The following is a 15,519-nucleotide window of genomic DNA, read 5'->3' on the forward strand; positions in this document are numbered from 1 at the left end:
AGGAGCTGGTTTTTATATGCCAAGTTTCTCTACCACTTAAGGAAGAATCGAACCGGCTTACAATCACATTCTCTTCCCCTCCCCGCAACAGACACCGACACCCTGTGAGGTAGGTGGGGCTGAGCTCTAAGAGCTGTGACTAGCCCAAGGTCACCCAGCTGGCTTCATACGTAGGAGTGGGGAAACCAACCCGGTTCACCCGATTAGCCTCCGCCGCTCATGTGGAGGAGTGGGGAATCAACCCCGGTTCTCCAGATCAGTCCACCGCTCCAACCCACCGCTCTTAACCACTACACCACGCTGGCTCTCAGGTATGCGGACAGGTGCAGCCGCTGCAAGTGGGCTCTACGCTGTAGAGCGGGGGTTCCCAATGTGGTGCACGCCGACACCATTTATGGCATCCACCGAGTGTTTTTATTAAGTAAGCAGGGCCAGGGGGGGCTTTTGCGCAGCAGGGCTTCTGATCGGCCCCTGGAGAGTTAATTGGCTCTGCAGATTTTTTGAAAAGCTGATTCGACAGTAGCTGCCACCACAGCACAAGGCTCTTCACAGCGGGACTGAAGGTCAGCTGTGCGTCAGCGAGAAAATACTTTCAAACAACATGTTCATTTTAAAAAGACATCCCGTTTAGACCTTTTCCTTGAAATGTTGAAGGATTATTATGACAGTGATGCGTAACCTCACTCCCTGACATTTTGTGGCTGGCCCCGCCTCCTGCGGCAGCCATTTTGTGGTAGCGCCACCACCCTGTGTCAGAATTCCAAAGGTACCTGCGGGTTCGAAAGGGTTGGGGACCCCTGCTATCCAACCAATCCTTTTTTAATATCTGTTGGGTGGACTATACCAGGGGTCCCCAACCTTTTTGAGCCTGCAGGCACCTCTGGAATCCTGACACGGCGTGGTGGGTGCAGCCGCAAAATGGCTGCCACAGGAGGCGGAGCCTGCTGTACAATGGCTGCCACAGCTTACCTTCAGTCACAGAGTGAAGGTCCTTCGGCTGTGGTAGCAACTGCTGCCAAAGCAATGTTTTTAAAAATCTGCACAAGCCGTCAGCTCTCCAGCGGCCAATCGGAAGCCTTGCAGGGCCAAAGCCCCACATGGTCCCACCTTTCTAAATACACTCGACAGGCTCCAGGAAAGGTGTCGGCGAGTGCTATGGCATCCACGTAGGGGTCCCCAGGTCCCTCTTCGCCACCAGCAGGAGGTTTTTGGGTGGAGCCTGAGGAGGGAGGGGTTTGGGGAGGGGTGGGACGTCAACGCCATAGAGTCCAATTGCCAAAGTTGAAAGTTTAGAAGCAGTTTACGCTGTGATGGAAATGTTTTGAGAATGTCCCAGAGATGCAGGATTGTCGTCTACACGTTTGGAAGACCGGCAAGCTGAAGAAGCACACGAAACGTGTACAGATCTAGACTGTGTTTTTTTGCTGCCTTTGTCTTTCACTTGTGTCTTCACTAAGCATTGATCCGGTGGATGCTTCAAGGAGTTTTCTCCCTGGACACACCAGTCATTGTGTTGGACAGTTCTGTATGCACCAGGCATTTTTGCCTGTTTTCTGTATATCATCCATTACTTATCTGCTGCCGCTAGGGCTGTAAAAAAAAAAAAATTCGGTACAGTTCGGATTCCGCCGAATTTGGCCCTTGTGGGTTCGGAACGTGCCGAAGTCTGAACTCCCCCACTTCGGATCCGTTCAATTTGGCGGGAATTCAAAGTTCGAAAAAAAATTCGGCCGAATAAAGCCATTAAAAACACAATCGCGCCTTTCCGCGGCTCTGGGGGGGCATTTTTGGGGTTAGAGGTCCCAAACTTTCGGCAGAGCTTCAAAGGACGTTTATTGAAAGACTCCCCAAGTTTTGTAAAGATTGGGTCAGGGGGGGGCTGAGATATGGGCCCTGAAAGGGGTCCCCCCCACCCTTAATGTGCATCTCTCAGCAGAGCTTGCCGCCCACGCACAAAGCTCCCAGCCCCGACAACAGTTTGCAAAGCAACTCAACCTTGTAACACAACCCCTTTGCAACAGGGAAAAACCAGAAGACACACAACTGAAACCTCCCCCCTCAAACCAGGGAGCGAGAGAATCAAGGGGGAACACACACCCCAGGCAGAACCGACGAAAGCCCCCTTTGGCTTCCCCCCCACCCACAGAAACTGCTCCCTCCCCACGCACACACAGACTCTGCTTTCCCACACACACACACACATACACAGGAGAAAAATTATAGATTAAAGCCCCCAAAGGGGTCTTACTGTGGCTGTCTTCTGTTCCATCAAGAGGGGCTGAAGAGGACTTGTTGTAATCCAAGATGATTCCAATTAGGCACGGGAGGTTTTCTCTGGAGAAGATGCACAGGATCGGCTGATCCATTCATCCCAAAAGGGGAAAGGGGAAAGGGGAAAGGGGAAAGCCAATATCTCGGGACCCCCTGACCCAATGTTCACAAAACTTGGGGGGTATCTTAAGAACACTGGTCTGAAACTCCGCTCAAAGTTTGGGATCTGCACCCCCCAAAATGCGCCCCCTGCAGCCATGAAAAGAGAAAAGGGGGGAGGCGATATTTCTGCCCCCACTGAACCCATCTTTACAAAACTTGGGTAGTATCTTAAGAATAATTCACTGAAGCTATGCTAAACGTTTGGGGGCTATATCCCCAAAAAAGCGCCCCCTGCAGCCACATAAATGGAAAAAGGGGGGAGGGAAAAGGGGGAGAGCCCATATCTCGAGACCCCCTGACCCAATGTTTACAAAACTTGGGGGGTATCTTAAGAACACTGGTCTGAAACTCCGCTCAAAGTTTGGGATCTGTACCCCCAAAAATGCGCCCCCTGCAGCCATGGAAAGAAAAAGGGGGGAGCCCATATCTCGGGACCCCCTGACCCAATGTTTACAAAACTTGGGGGGTATCTTAAGAAGCTTCATCTGAAGCGCCAGTGAAAGTTTTGTGTTTGTACCCCAAAAAATACGCCCCCTGCAGCCACAGAAAGGAGCAAATGTGCACAAGCACCCCACACACACACACGAGGATTTCGCTCTCTCTCTCTCTCTCCCTGGCTGGGCCGCACATCAGCTGATTCCTCCAGTACTCAATCCTGACTGATTGGCCAGAAGAAGACTCGGCTTGCCCACCGATTGGCCGGGGGAGGAGAATGCTGCTTACTGACGGTTATGCTGCTTACTGACGGCCGAATTTGCCGAATTTATTCGCGAACTCCCGAACTCGCTGAATTCGGCCCCCCCGGTTGCCCGCCAGTTTTGAGTTCGGTTCCTCCCGAACTAAAAACCACCGAATCGGGAAATTCGGCTGATTTTCAGTTCGGGCCGAACCGAATTGACAGCCCTAGCTGCCGCCATGAATACCTTTTTGCCATTGAGGTATTTCCTTGACTGGTTATCTTTGTGAACCTTGAGTTAGTGGATCATAGTATGTATAGTAGATACGCGTGTTATGGTAAAGTGTATGTTGTATGTTAATTATTGCCCTTCAACAAGGTTGTTAGTAAACGTTTATGGAATAGTAGCATTGTTCTTGAGCCTCCGTGTTGTACCTTTAATTAATTTCAGTTCATGTCGGCATAGGTTTTGTTTTTTTTATTTATAAGCATTTGGCATCATGTTGGGGACCACTGGACTACACTTTCAGAGCAATAGCTGTTTTACAGCACCAGCTTTGCAGAGTTACTCCAGTGTAAACCCACTGGGATCAATGCACTGGAGAAACTCAACATAAGACCACACAGCAACAAAAATTTTGTGGCACCTTAAAGACGAACACTTTTATTCTGGCATAAACTCCCACGGCCTGGAGCTCACGTGCATCTGATCACATTTAACAAGGTGGGATCTGTCCCACAAATAAAATAATTCTGTTAGTCTTTAAGGGGTCACAAGACTCTTAGTGGGTTTTACAGTTTTCTATTGAAGGCAGGTCATTCCCACTGTAGCCATGAACTCTAGTAACTTTTTAAAACGTTTTCCCTTGATGTTTCAAGCAAGGGCCGTATGTGAAAGCAGGAGCAGATCAAATCTAATGTTATAGTTCAAGATCGTTTTTTAATCGGTTCACACAAATGCATGCATATACAAATGTTTGATTATGTCACTGAAAGACAATTGCATGAGCAGAAACTCAATTTAAAAATAAAATAAAATGATCCAGTGAGTTGTAACAACTTGGTTTCACGTTCTGCAAACCTTTACTACAATCATCCCAAACGCCATTCTGTAGATGGTTCTGAACACTCTAGGAAAGCTTACTCAAGTTATATTATTTAAATTGGTAAACAGTCTGGTAGCACCTTAAAGACTAACAAATTTGTTTTGGAAAGCCAGTGTGATGTAGTGGTTAAGAGTGGCAGACTAGTATCCAGGAGACCTGGGTTCGGATCCCCACTTTGCCACGGAAGCTTACTGGGTGACCTTGGGCCAGTCACTTTCTCTCTCTCAGCCGAACCTACCTCAAGGGGTTGTTGTGGGGATAAAATGAAGGAAAAACAATATAGGCAGCTTGAGGTTCCCACTGGGGAGAAACGCAGAGTGAAAATTAAATAAGTATATAAACGCATTTGTTGCATGAGCATACCTGGGTCAGAGTCCACTCCAGTAGATGCAAGCAGGCTAACAAAATGACCACTATACACTTGTTAAGTCTTTAAAGTACTGCAAGACTGTCCTTTTGGCTGCAGCCTACTAACACAGGCCCGGGGTGGGGGGCGTTTAAGGCCCGCAAAATCATTTGGTCTGGCCCTTCGTGGGTCCTGGCAGATCTCTAGCTCAGAAGGATCTAAGACTGGTGATCCGCCCCTCCCATGGACAGGAATAGCCTCTATTCAAGGCGGATGTGAGTTTGTTTTGCCAAGAAAAGGAACCTTCCCCCCTCTTGCAGAAGAGTCGTTAGCTATGGAGCTGCTAGGACTGCCCAAGAAAATGTGTTAACCCTTTCCCAGCCGGGCCATGGAGAAACGTATTCCCTCTGTACTACAAGATGGCTGGGGGCGGAAGTGGCGAGGAGCAACTCCAGCGTGCGACTGGACAGCTACGCCTGGCTGGTGCAACAGATCATCCTGTGCCACCAGGTGGGCGAGTGTGCCACTGGTTGGATGCCTGCCTGCTTGCTGCACGGGGGGGTGGGGTCATCGGGGCAGCTGCTTGCTTGGGGCTTGGTCGGAACTGATCTCTGTAGTCTGGAGATGAGCTGTAATTCCAGGGGATCTTCAGGTCCCACTTGGAGGCTGGCCTCCCTATCAGAAGCCCCTTCCAGCTCCTTTCTGTATCCTCAGATCCTTGACGCCCCCCACAACCCCAACTCGATCTGACATGCCACACTTCTGCGGATGATAAGATGGGAAACTCTCATGCTCATCATCACACCTGATAATTGTACGTGTGGGGGATAAGTTTACCAGCTCCGGGTTGGGAAATACCTGGAGATTTTGGGGGTGGAGCCTGAGGAGGGCAGGGTTTGTGGAGGGGTTTAATTGGGGTGTAATACCATACAGCCTACCTTCCAAAACGTCCATTTTCTCCAGGCGAACTGATCTGTCGCCTGGAGATCCCATATAATAGTGGGAGATCTCCAGCCACAACCTGGAGGTTGGCAACCATAGCAGGGGAAAGGAGGAGCGGATAGGCTGCATGTATGCACATTGTGCAGAAATGACAGCCTGTGGCTGCCAGTATTTACTGCCAGCATGTACACAATCCACACCCGGGATGCACAGTGAATGTTCCCTATGTTGGTGCTGGTGGGGGGTGTGTGGTTGTCCTCACAATGAACCTCTTGTCACACGTGTTGAGGTCTCAGCAAGTCTACGCAATGGAGGGTTTACCTCCAGGAAAGTATTCTTAGGATTGCACCGGGCAGCCTTCCCTTACTACTGAGCACCTTCTCAGGAAGCTACCTTGTTCTGAGTCAGACCAGTGGGCTATGAAGGCTGGTTGAGGAGGGGCAGTGGCTCAGTGGTAGAGCCTCTGTTTGGCATGCAGAAGGTCCCAGGTTCAATCCCCGGCATCCGCTCTCTAGATGCACATTTCCCCCATCCAAATTCTCAAAACTCAACAATAAGCCCTCATGCAATGTTATGAGAATGCAGATGGGGAAAATGGGCATTTAGAGAGTGACAAATCCAAGACAAAACCTCCCATGCATAAATGGCCACCGGGTCTTTCCATGCAACTTTGTGGCCCGGCTATTTATTTATCCCCCCCCTCCCCAGGAACGAAGACGCCACTTGCAAAGAAGCCACATACACCCAATGGCCCCAGGGCTGTCTGCTTGCCGCATCTGCAGACACTCGCCTCTTTCACACATTTCCTAGGGGCGGGGACATGTGGAGGCTGGGGTGGAGGGCGACAAGGCGCTGGCTGCAGCCAGCCTCTCTCTCCCGTCTCGTCTGAAGCGGCCGTGAAGGTGCACGCGCTGGGGGAGGAGTGGACAGCGCATGCAAGCCGGGTGTGCATACACACACAATATCATGCAAGGTGGGTTTGTGTGTGTATACATACATACACACACACAAGCCGTGGATGTGTGTATGTATGTATATACACACAAACCCGGCTTACATGAGATGTGTGTGTGTGTATGCAAGCCGGGTTTGTGCTTGTGTGTGTATATACACACGCACAAAACCGGCTTGCATGATATTATCTGTGTGTGTGTGTATACACACAAAAACACGGCTTAAATGAGATATGTGTGTGTGTGTATGCAAGCCGGGTTTGTGCTTGTGTGTGTATATATACACACACACAAACCCGGCTTGCATGATATTATGTGTGTGTATACACACACAAACCCGGCTTACGTGAGATATATATGTGTGTGTGTGCGTATGCAAGCCGGGTTTGTGCTTGTGTGTGTATATACACACGCACAAACCCGGCTTGCATATTATGTGTGTGTGTATGTATGTATGCATGTATGTATGTATACACACACACACGGCTTACATGAGATGTGTGTGTGTGTGTGTGTGTGTGTATGCAAGCCGGGTTTGTGCTTGTGTGTGTATATACACACACACAAACCCAGCTTGCATGATATTATGTGTGTGTGTGTGTGTGTGTGTGTGTACACACAAACCCAGCTTACATGAGATATGTGTGTGTGTGTATGCAAGCCGGGTTTGTGCTTGTGTGTGTATATACACACGCACAAACCCGGCTTGCATATTGTGTGTGTGTGTATGTATGTATGCATGTATGTATGTATACACACACACCCGGCTTACATGAGATGTGTGTGTGTGTGTGTGTATGCAAGCCGGGTTTGTGCTTGTGTGTATATACACACACACAAACCTGGCTTGCATATTGTGTGTGTGTGTATGTATGTATGCATGTATGTATGTATACACACACACCCGGCTTACATGAGGTGTGTGTATGTGTGTGTATGCAAGCCGGGTTTGTGCTTGTGTGTGTATATACACACGCACAAACCTGGCTTGCATATTGTGTGTGTATGTATGTATGTATGCATGTATGTATGTATACACACACACCCGGCTTACATGAGATGTGTGTGTATGCAAGCCGGGTTTGTGCTTGTGTGTGTATATACACACGCACAAACCCGGCTTACATGAGATATATATGTGTGTGTGTGTGTGTGTGTGTGTGTATGCAAGCTAGGTTTGTGCGTGTGTGTGTATATACATACCGGTATGCACAAACCCGGCTTGCATGATATTATGTGTGTGTATGCATGTATGTATGCATGCATGTATACACCCCCCCCCTCCGGCTTGCCTGCGCCGTCGACCGCTCCCCTCCCCTTCGCCTCTTCCCTCCAACCGGGCCTAGATTGCACCCCCCTCCCTCCGTCTCCCCTTCCCTCCCCGCGTCATCATCCCCCCCTCCCCCCCGACCCACGGCTGCAGCGATAGATATTCCCCGCGCCGGCAGAGCAGACAGCCCGCGCAGCGCCGGGCGCTCTCAGCAAATCAAAGGCCCATTCAGGCGCGTGATGGATGGGCCTGCCCTCGCGGTGAACCCGCGCTTTAATACAGAGGAAGTTATGAAAGCGCCATCCATCAGCGGCCCTCCCTCGCTCGCTCCCTCGCTCCTCTCCGCTGGCTCGCCTCGGTCGCGGGCGGCCCGGGGCTGCGGCGGCTCCTCTCTCTTTCCACCACACACACACACCCTTGCAAAAATCTCATTTGCGTTTGCACCCGCTTGCTCGAGCACCCGCCTCTCCGCGCCCGCCCGCCCCCCCTCCTCCTCCTCCTCCTCCTCCTTTTTGGCTTGAGCTGCCTGCATGGGGAGGGGGGGAGCTCCTCTCCGCCGCCGTGCAGATACGCGCCCCCCCCCCTTTCTCAAGGGGAGATGGGAGAGAAGACGCGTTCCCTGGTCGGACCCCCCTCCCCGCCCCGCCGCGCAACCGCTCGTGTCCAATTGAGAATCCTCCCCTGACATTTCCCTCCGCAGCTCGTACATCAGGAAGGGGAGGATGGGGGGGGGGGGGGATGTTGCAGACACGAGGGTGTCTGTCCTGGAGAGACAAAAGGAGACAGGGGGAGAGGGGCGGGCAGACAGGGGAGGGGGGTGGAGAGGAAGGGGGTGTTGGTGGATGGGAGGCAGGGCAAGGTTGGAGGGGGGAGGAGACTCTTCATTACTGGGATGAGAAGAGGGATGCTGTAGGTGTTCCTGGAGGGAGGGGGGCATGGCCGTCCTTGGCATGAGGGATGGGGAGATGAGAGGTGGGTGGAAGCCATAAGGTGGCTTTGGCCTACATCCTTTCGGAGACCTTAGGCCCATGTGACAGTTCCACGTGGGGCGTTTATTTTTATTTTTTGGAAGGGGAAGTCTCCCAGGCAAAATACAGCCGTGTGCCTAACAAGAAGCGGTCTGTGCTCCTTTCCGGACCGAACCCAGGGATATCCGTCAGCGGTTCCCAACCTTTTCAGTATGGCGACCCACAGATCCAAATTTACCCGATATGGCGGCCCATCCAGGGCTGGCTCAAGGTTTTTGGGCGCCCTAGGACCGTGGCACCCGTCTAGTTCAGCATTCGATTTTCTACAGTGGACAACCAGATGTTTTCGAGAAACCCACAAACATCGCACAAGGGGTGTGTGGCTGCCCCCACTATGAACCCCAAGCAAGTGGCATTCCAACGTTGGCCTTTTATGCAGGGACGTTTCCCCACGGTCACCCCCGCCGAATGCTTCGGGGCTTCCTTTTGATGATGTATGTCTTTTCCACCCATCAGAGGTCACCTCGCTCTTCCCGCGCATTTTGCCCATGTTTTCCAGATGCTGTTTTAGCCAGAATCTGGAAAATGCGGGTAAAACACATTTGAAGAGGGAGGCGACTTCTGACGGGCAGAAAAGGCATGCATAATCAAAAGGAAGCCCCGAAGCAGTAGGGGGGGGGAGGGTGTGACCGCGGGGAAACCTCCCTGCATAAAAGGCTATATGCAGCCTTTGCATATTGCGGTTACATTCCAGCCTTTGACCACCCTCTCCTTCTCCATTACTCTCTCTAATCCCCCCTAAGAGCACAGGCAGGATAACATTGACCACAGTTGTCTTGTTTGTGGGTTTCCTAGAGGCACCTGGTTGGCCACTGTGTGAACAGGCTGCTGGACTTGATAGGCCTTGGTCTGATCCAACATGGCTTTTCTTATGTTCCTATGTTTAAAGCACAACATGGCCAAGTGGGAGCTGAACCCTCCCTATCTGTACTCCCTCCCAAAAAAACCACAGGGGGGGGCATGGAGAGAGAGCTCTGTTCTTTTTTTCCTGGTAGGGCTTTTAAAGTAATTTTGTGGATAAGAATGGGGGGGGGGAAGGTTTGCTTCCCCCACTGCCATGTTATGCTTTAACTTTTCCTCCTTCCTTTTGTAAGATGTGGCACAATACAAATGTGGTTATGGTACATCACATCCGGTTTGGTCTTTCATCAAGGCTATCCTAAGGACATTTTCATGCATGGTGTAGTGGTTAAGAGCGGTGGTTTGGGGTGGCAGGTTTGATTCCCCACTCCACCTGAGCGGTGGAGGCTGATCTGGTGAACTGGGTTTGTTTCCCCACTCCTCCACACGAAGCCCGCTTGGTGACCTTGGGCTAGTCACAGCTCTCTCAGCCTCACCTACCTCACAGGGTGTCTGTTGTGGGGAGGGGAAGGGAAGGTGATTGTAAGCCGGTTTGAGTCTCCCTTAAGTGGTAGAGAAAGTTGGCATGTACAAACCAATTCTTCTTCTTCTTCCCTGATGGGAGGGATGATCCTCATGGATCATCATGGGACATCTCAGTAGACCTGCTGAGATGGGCTTTCCTTAGTCATGGCCAAATGGAATATCCACTTTAACAGGCATCTGTTCTCCTGTATGTACTTAACAATAGCTGTTGAAGCTATTGTTCTAACACTCTGCTAGAAGGTATCAAAACTCCAACTTTGACAGACCTCACTTCCGCCGGGGCAGCTACCAATCTATCCACGCATTTGCTGTTCAGATCTGGTGCATCAACAGAACACTATACAGACAAGAAGATCTGCTGACTGAGGCTGAACTAAAAAAAGACTGAGCTGTAGAAATCCCTGGTTCAACTGCCTCTGTCATAAATTCACTGGGTAGTCTCAGACAAACCACTCCATCAGCACTCAAATCTGCAATATTTATTTATGCACTGTATTTATAGCCCACCTTTCTCACCCAGACTCAAAGTGGATTACACAGTGTAAATCGATAACAGTCCCTTATGAAAAGTCATCTAATATGGAGATAATAATGACCTGTCCGTGTAAAGCGCCGTCATGTCGCAGACGACCTATGGCAACCCAGTAGGGTTTTCAAGGCAAGAGACTAAACAGGTGGTTTGCCATTGCCTTCCTCTGCATAACGACCCTGGTATTCCTTGGTGGTCTAGGCCATTCAGGTCAAGGCAATTGGACTCTATAGCATTGAAGTCCCTCCCCTCTCCAAACCCCACCCTCCTCAGGCTCCACCCCATTGCTAACCTCTGCATAACGACCCTGGTATTCCTTGGTGGTCTCCCATCCAAGTACTAACCAGGGCCGACCCTACTTAGCTTCTGAGATCTGACGAGATCAGGCTAGCCTGGGTCGTCCAGGTCCCGACAATATTGACCTACCTCACAAGATTGTTGTGAACTTTCTATATACAGGAATATTTAGCATTTATTGGAATGGGCGCCGTCCCGGGGTTGTTCCTTCCTGGTTCCCCCCATCGAGAGGGGTCACATTCTGCCAGTCCCCCTGGCAGGGTTCCTCCTCCGCTCGGAATGGGTTGTTGGATCGAGCGGACCTCATATCCTACTATCAACTACTAAAAAAATAAAAAAGGTGATTCTAGCCTACTGTCAGGCCTCAGCAACACGTTGCATTTCTTGTAAAGGGACTTCACTCCAGACATTGCAGCGAGTTAGAAGTTTTATTCAGAAAGTCAGCGAGTTCAGCAGGTCATAGAAACTTAAGGCTAGAATACAGGCATGGGAAAAACTCAGTACATATATAGGGTAAATACAATGGGATTGATTAGGTTTTAGAAACAATGAAGCAATACAGAAACTAACTGCCGGTAACGACTTAAGACAATGCATACAGGAATTTAACGAGTGCAATAACTGGTTGATCTTCCCGGGCTCCCGGCATTGTTCCGTGGGACCCGGTATCAGATCAGCGATTACTTGGGCGGGTCCCCATTGAGGTGCAGATGCCGGGCAGGGGACCGGGTGCAAACTGGGAGGGACGGAGTGCACAAAAAAATCCATTTTGTTTGTGCGGGGAACCATCTTGTTTTTACCAGGGGTCGACAGAGAGCCTAGCTGACAGGTGGCAACAGGGTGCTGAGGACCAGAGAGACTGATTCAGCATATGACGCTCTGAGAAACTAGGAGCATGCTTAAGCAGGTCTACTAAGGAGTAAGTTCCATGTTATTCATTGGGGCTTACTCCCAGGAAAGTATTCTTAGAATTGCAGCCCATATGAGCCAAACAAGGTTGGATTAAGGCAGACAGAGTATTATGATAAGAAAGGGGCTAAATTAGAGCGGCAGAGTAGAATTAAGGGTGGGGGGCTTTATGGATGAAGTAGGAAAAATAAGAACCTATCTGTGGGGCAGGAGTGAATTAAATACATATGAATTACAACCATATATACGTAAGATCATCAGGCACAGATGATCATAAAATCATAGACTTGTAGAGTTGGAAGGGGCCATACAGGCCATCTAGTCCAATCCCCTGCTTAATGCAGGATCAGCCTAGACTAGAACATCCCTGACAAGTGTTTCCCCAGCCTCTGCTTAAAGACTGCCAGTGAGGGGGAGCTCACCACCTCCCTAGGTAACTGATTCCACTGTTGAACAACTCTTACTGTAAATTTTTTTCCCTAATATCCAGCTGGTACCTTTCTGCCCACAATTTAAACCCATTATTGCAAGTCCTATCCTCTGCTGCCATCAGGAACAGCTCCCTGCCCTCCTGTCAGTGACAGCCCTTCAAATACTTAAAGAGAAAAATCATGCCCCTCCTTTAAAGTTGTCCTTTAAATTATGCAGCATCAAGGTAGCACAGGATTAGATTTCCTCCACATATATACACACAGGTTGCCAACTCCGGTTTAGAAATTCCAGGAGTTTGTGGGGTGGAGCCTGGGAGGGGCAGGGCCTGAGGAGGCAAGGGATCTCAGTGGGGTATAATGTCATAGGATCTACCTGCCAAAGCTGCCATTTTCTCCAGGGGAATGGAATTCTGCCATATGGAGATAGGTTGTAATTCCAGGAGATTTCCAGGCTGCAGCTGGAGGCTGGAAACCCTAACAGAACACACCCTATTCCCCCTTTCCAAAACATGTCTATGGTGAACAAGATATTATAATCTCTTAATTATTAGGGACATGGAAGGGGGAGAGGATCTTTTCCAAGGAATTATCTTGAGTATGCGCTATCTATTGGGTGGGTGCAGAAGAGGAAGGATTGGATACCAGCAATGGACATGGGCACGAAGGGTGATTTGTAGTTTTTTACTTGGTACCCATTTCGTGTGTCCCCCCTTCTTTAGGAGGGTATTTGTGCAAAGTGTGATGGTAGGAAAAAAAATCCATGGGGGGGTGAATGCCAAATCAAAACCAGCCCTTTGCGATCAAGATTTTTTTTCTGCAGCCAAAACAGAACAGTTTGCTCAGGCTAAAACCTCAAAGGAAGCAAAAACAACATAGCAAATGGGGAAATGAAAAGGCAAAAGAATCAATACAAATTATCAATTAGGAAATGTACAAAGTTAATAAGAGAAGCGACAGCTATCGAAAAAAGGCTCACCACTGACAGAGCTAAGGACAATAAGAAAGGATTTTTAAAAAGTTTTTATCAAGAACAAATGAAACCCTAACAATGATGCGGGGGCATCGCTCGACGGTGATGGGGAAAAAATCGTTATTAATGACAGAGAGAAGGCAGAAGTGTTCAATAAATATTTCTGTTCTGTATTTGGGAAGAAGCGGAGTGATACATCCATATCCTATAATGATGATGAACCATCTTCCGTTGCAAACTGCACCTGGGGAGGATGTTAAACAGCATCTACCAGGAATAAACATTTTAAAATCAGCAGCCTGGGATAAATTGCACCCAAGAGTTCAAAAAGAGCTGGCGGAGGAGATCTCTGCTCCGTTGATTTTAATTTTGATCAAATCTTATAAGGCAAGTAAAATTCCAGAAGGCTGGAAAAAAAACCTGTATGGAGTGCTAAAGTTTACAATGTACCAAAAGAGGGAGAGAGACCTGATTAAATTGTGGGATTGTTCCCATTTGAAGTGTCCCGTGAAAGAGCTACCGTACATGCTTATCCTAAATGGATCCATTTGAATACAAGATCCATTGGTTGTAGTGAACTTTACCTACAAATAAATGCACATGCATAATGCTCCTTGCCTGTACTAGTCAATTTATTTCTTATTTATCCAAATTATATCTTATGGTTCCGTTGAAGAGGTTAAGGTAGTATGCATGGGTTTCTCCCCATCTGATGCTCACAAAAACCCTGCGACCTGGCTTTAAGCCAAGAATGACTTGCCCAAGGTCACCCAGCCAGTGTGGCGTAGCAGTTAAGAGTGTCTGACTAGGATCTGGGAGACCCAGGTTCGAATCCCCACTCTGCCACCAATGCTTGCTGGGTGACCTTGGGCCAGTCACACACTCTCTGCCTACCCTCTGCAAAGCGTTGTTGTGAGGATAAAATGGAGGAGAGGAGAACAATGTAAACCAGTTTCGGTCTCCTTTGGGGAGAAAGGTAAGGGCATAAATGAAGTAAATAAATAAATTAGGATTAACACCCAGGTCTAACACAATCCCACACACCACGCCAGCTTTCTGTTGGAGTCCATTTACTTAATGTGCATCCAAAGGCTGCTGGCTGCATTAAAACTCGGAACTTGATGTTGGCTTCCTGTTGCTAAGCCGAAAATTGTACTGGCTTGAGAAGCAAATAACATAACATAAGAAAGGCCCTGCTGGATCAGACCAAGGCCCATCGAGTCCAGCCGTCTGTTCACACAGTGGCCAACCAGGTGCCTCTAGGAAGCCCACAAGCAAGACGACTGCAGCAGCATCCTGCCTGCGTTTCACAGCACCTAATAAAATAGGCACCTAATATAATAGGAAAATACATTTTCCCACTTCAGTTTCCCACTTCAGGGACATTTATATCAACAGCTATTGCACCAGATTTGGTGGGGAGGGATTATGAAAGCTGATCTGGAGGGATGACTGGTAAACTCTGCCTACTCATCATGAAGGAGATCCTCTGTGCCTATAATCTCATATCCTTCACAGCCCTTTTTAAAATCATAACGAAAGCCCCTCTAAATATGATTCATGCGCCATCTATTCCTGAGAGACTAGGTTTCTTTCCACATGTGCCATCAAGAAAAAGGGTGTGTGTGTGCTGTCTTCAATTTGCATACAAGTTACAGTTCTGTACTGTAATAATCATTGTTCTGTGTATATCCTTTCTTCAGGAGGCAGTTATACATTTGGGATCATCTTCCTAATCAATAAATACAGTACTACACTGAGGCAGCAAGAAAGGCTTTCTCCCTATTGTGTTTTGGGAATTTCCGCTCATTAGGTTTAATCCACGTTTGAGTTAGATTGGCTCCCAGCACAAATATAAAATCTTACACTGGCTGCAATGTATACTGGATTCCTCTTCTGAAATACCTCCTGTTCTAACAATCCCGTAGCTTTCAGTGAACCTGATTCTGCTTTGCATTGTGGCCCGTAAACACGAGGGAGACTCAAGCTGAATTTTAACAAGGTGTTTAATATTTGCTGTTTAATATTTTAGATTATTATGAGCTGATCAGAGACTTAGAGCCTGGGCAACTATATTTTCAGATAAGAGCTATTAGTTTTGAAAAAGGCAGATTCCTCAGATTCCATCACATGCCGCAGTGTCATACTGAAAATATAAACTGCAAGAAGGAGCAGGCTTGACTCTCAACAGCTCCTGATAGGTTTGGTGCAAAAAGAAGAAAATAGAAAAAGGACTGCAATTA

This window comes from Euleptes europaea, chromosome 1 (genome assembly GCF_029931775.1).
Source record: "Euleptes europaea isolate rEulEur1 chromosome 1, rEulEur1.hap1, whole genome shotgun sequence".
NCBI lineage: Eukaryota > Metazoa > Chordata > Lepidosauria > Squamata > Sphaerodactylidae > Euleptes > Euleptes europaea.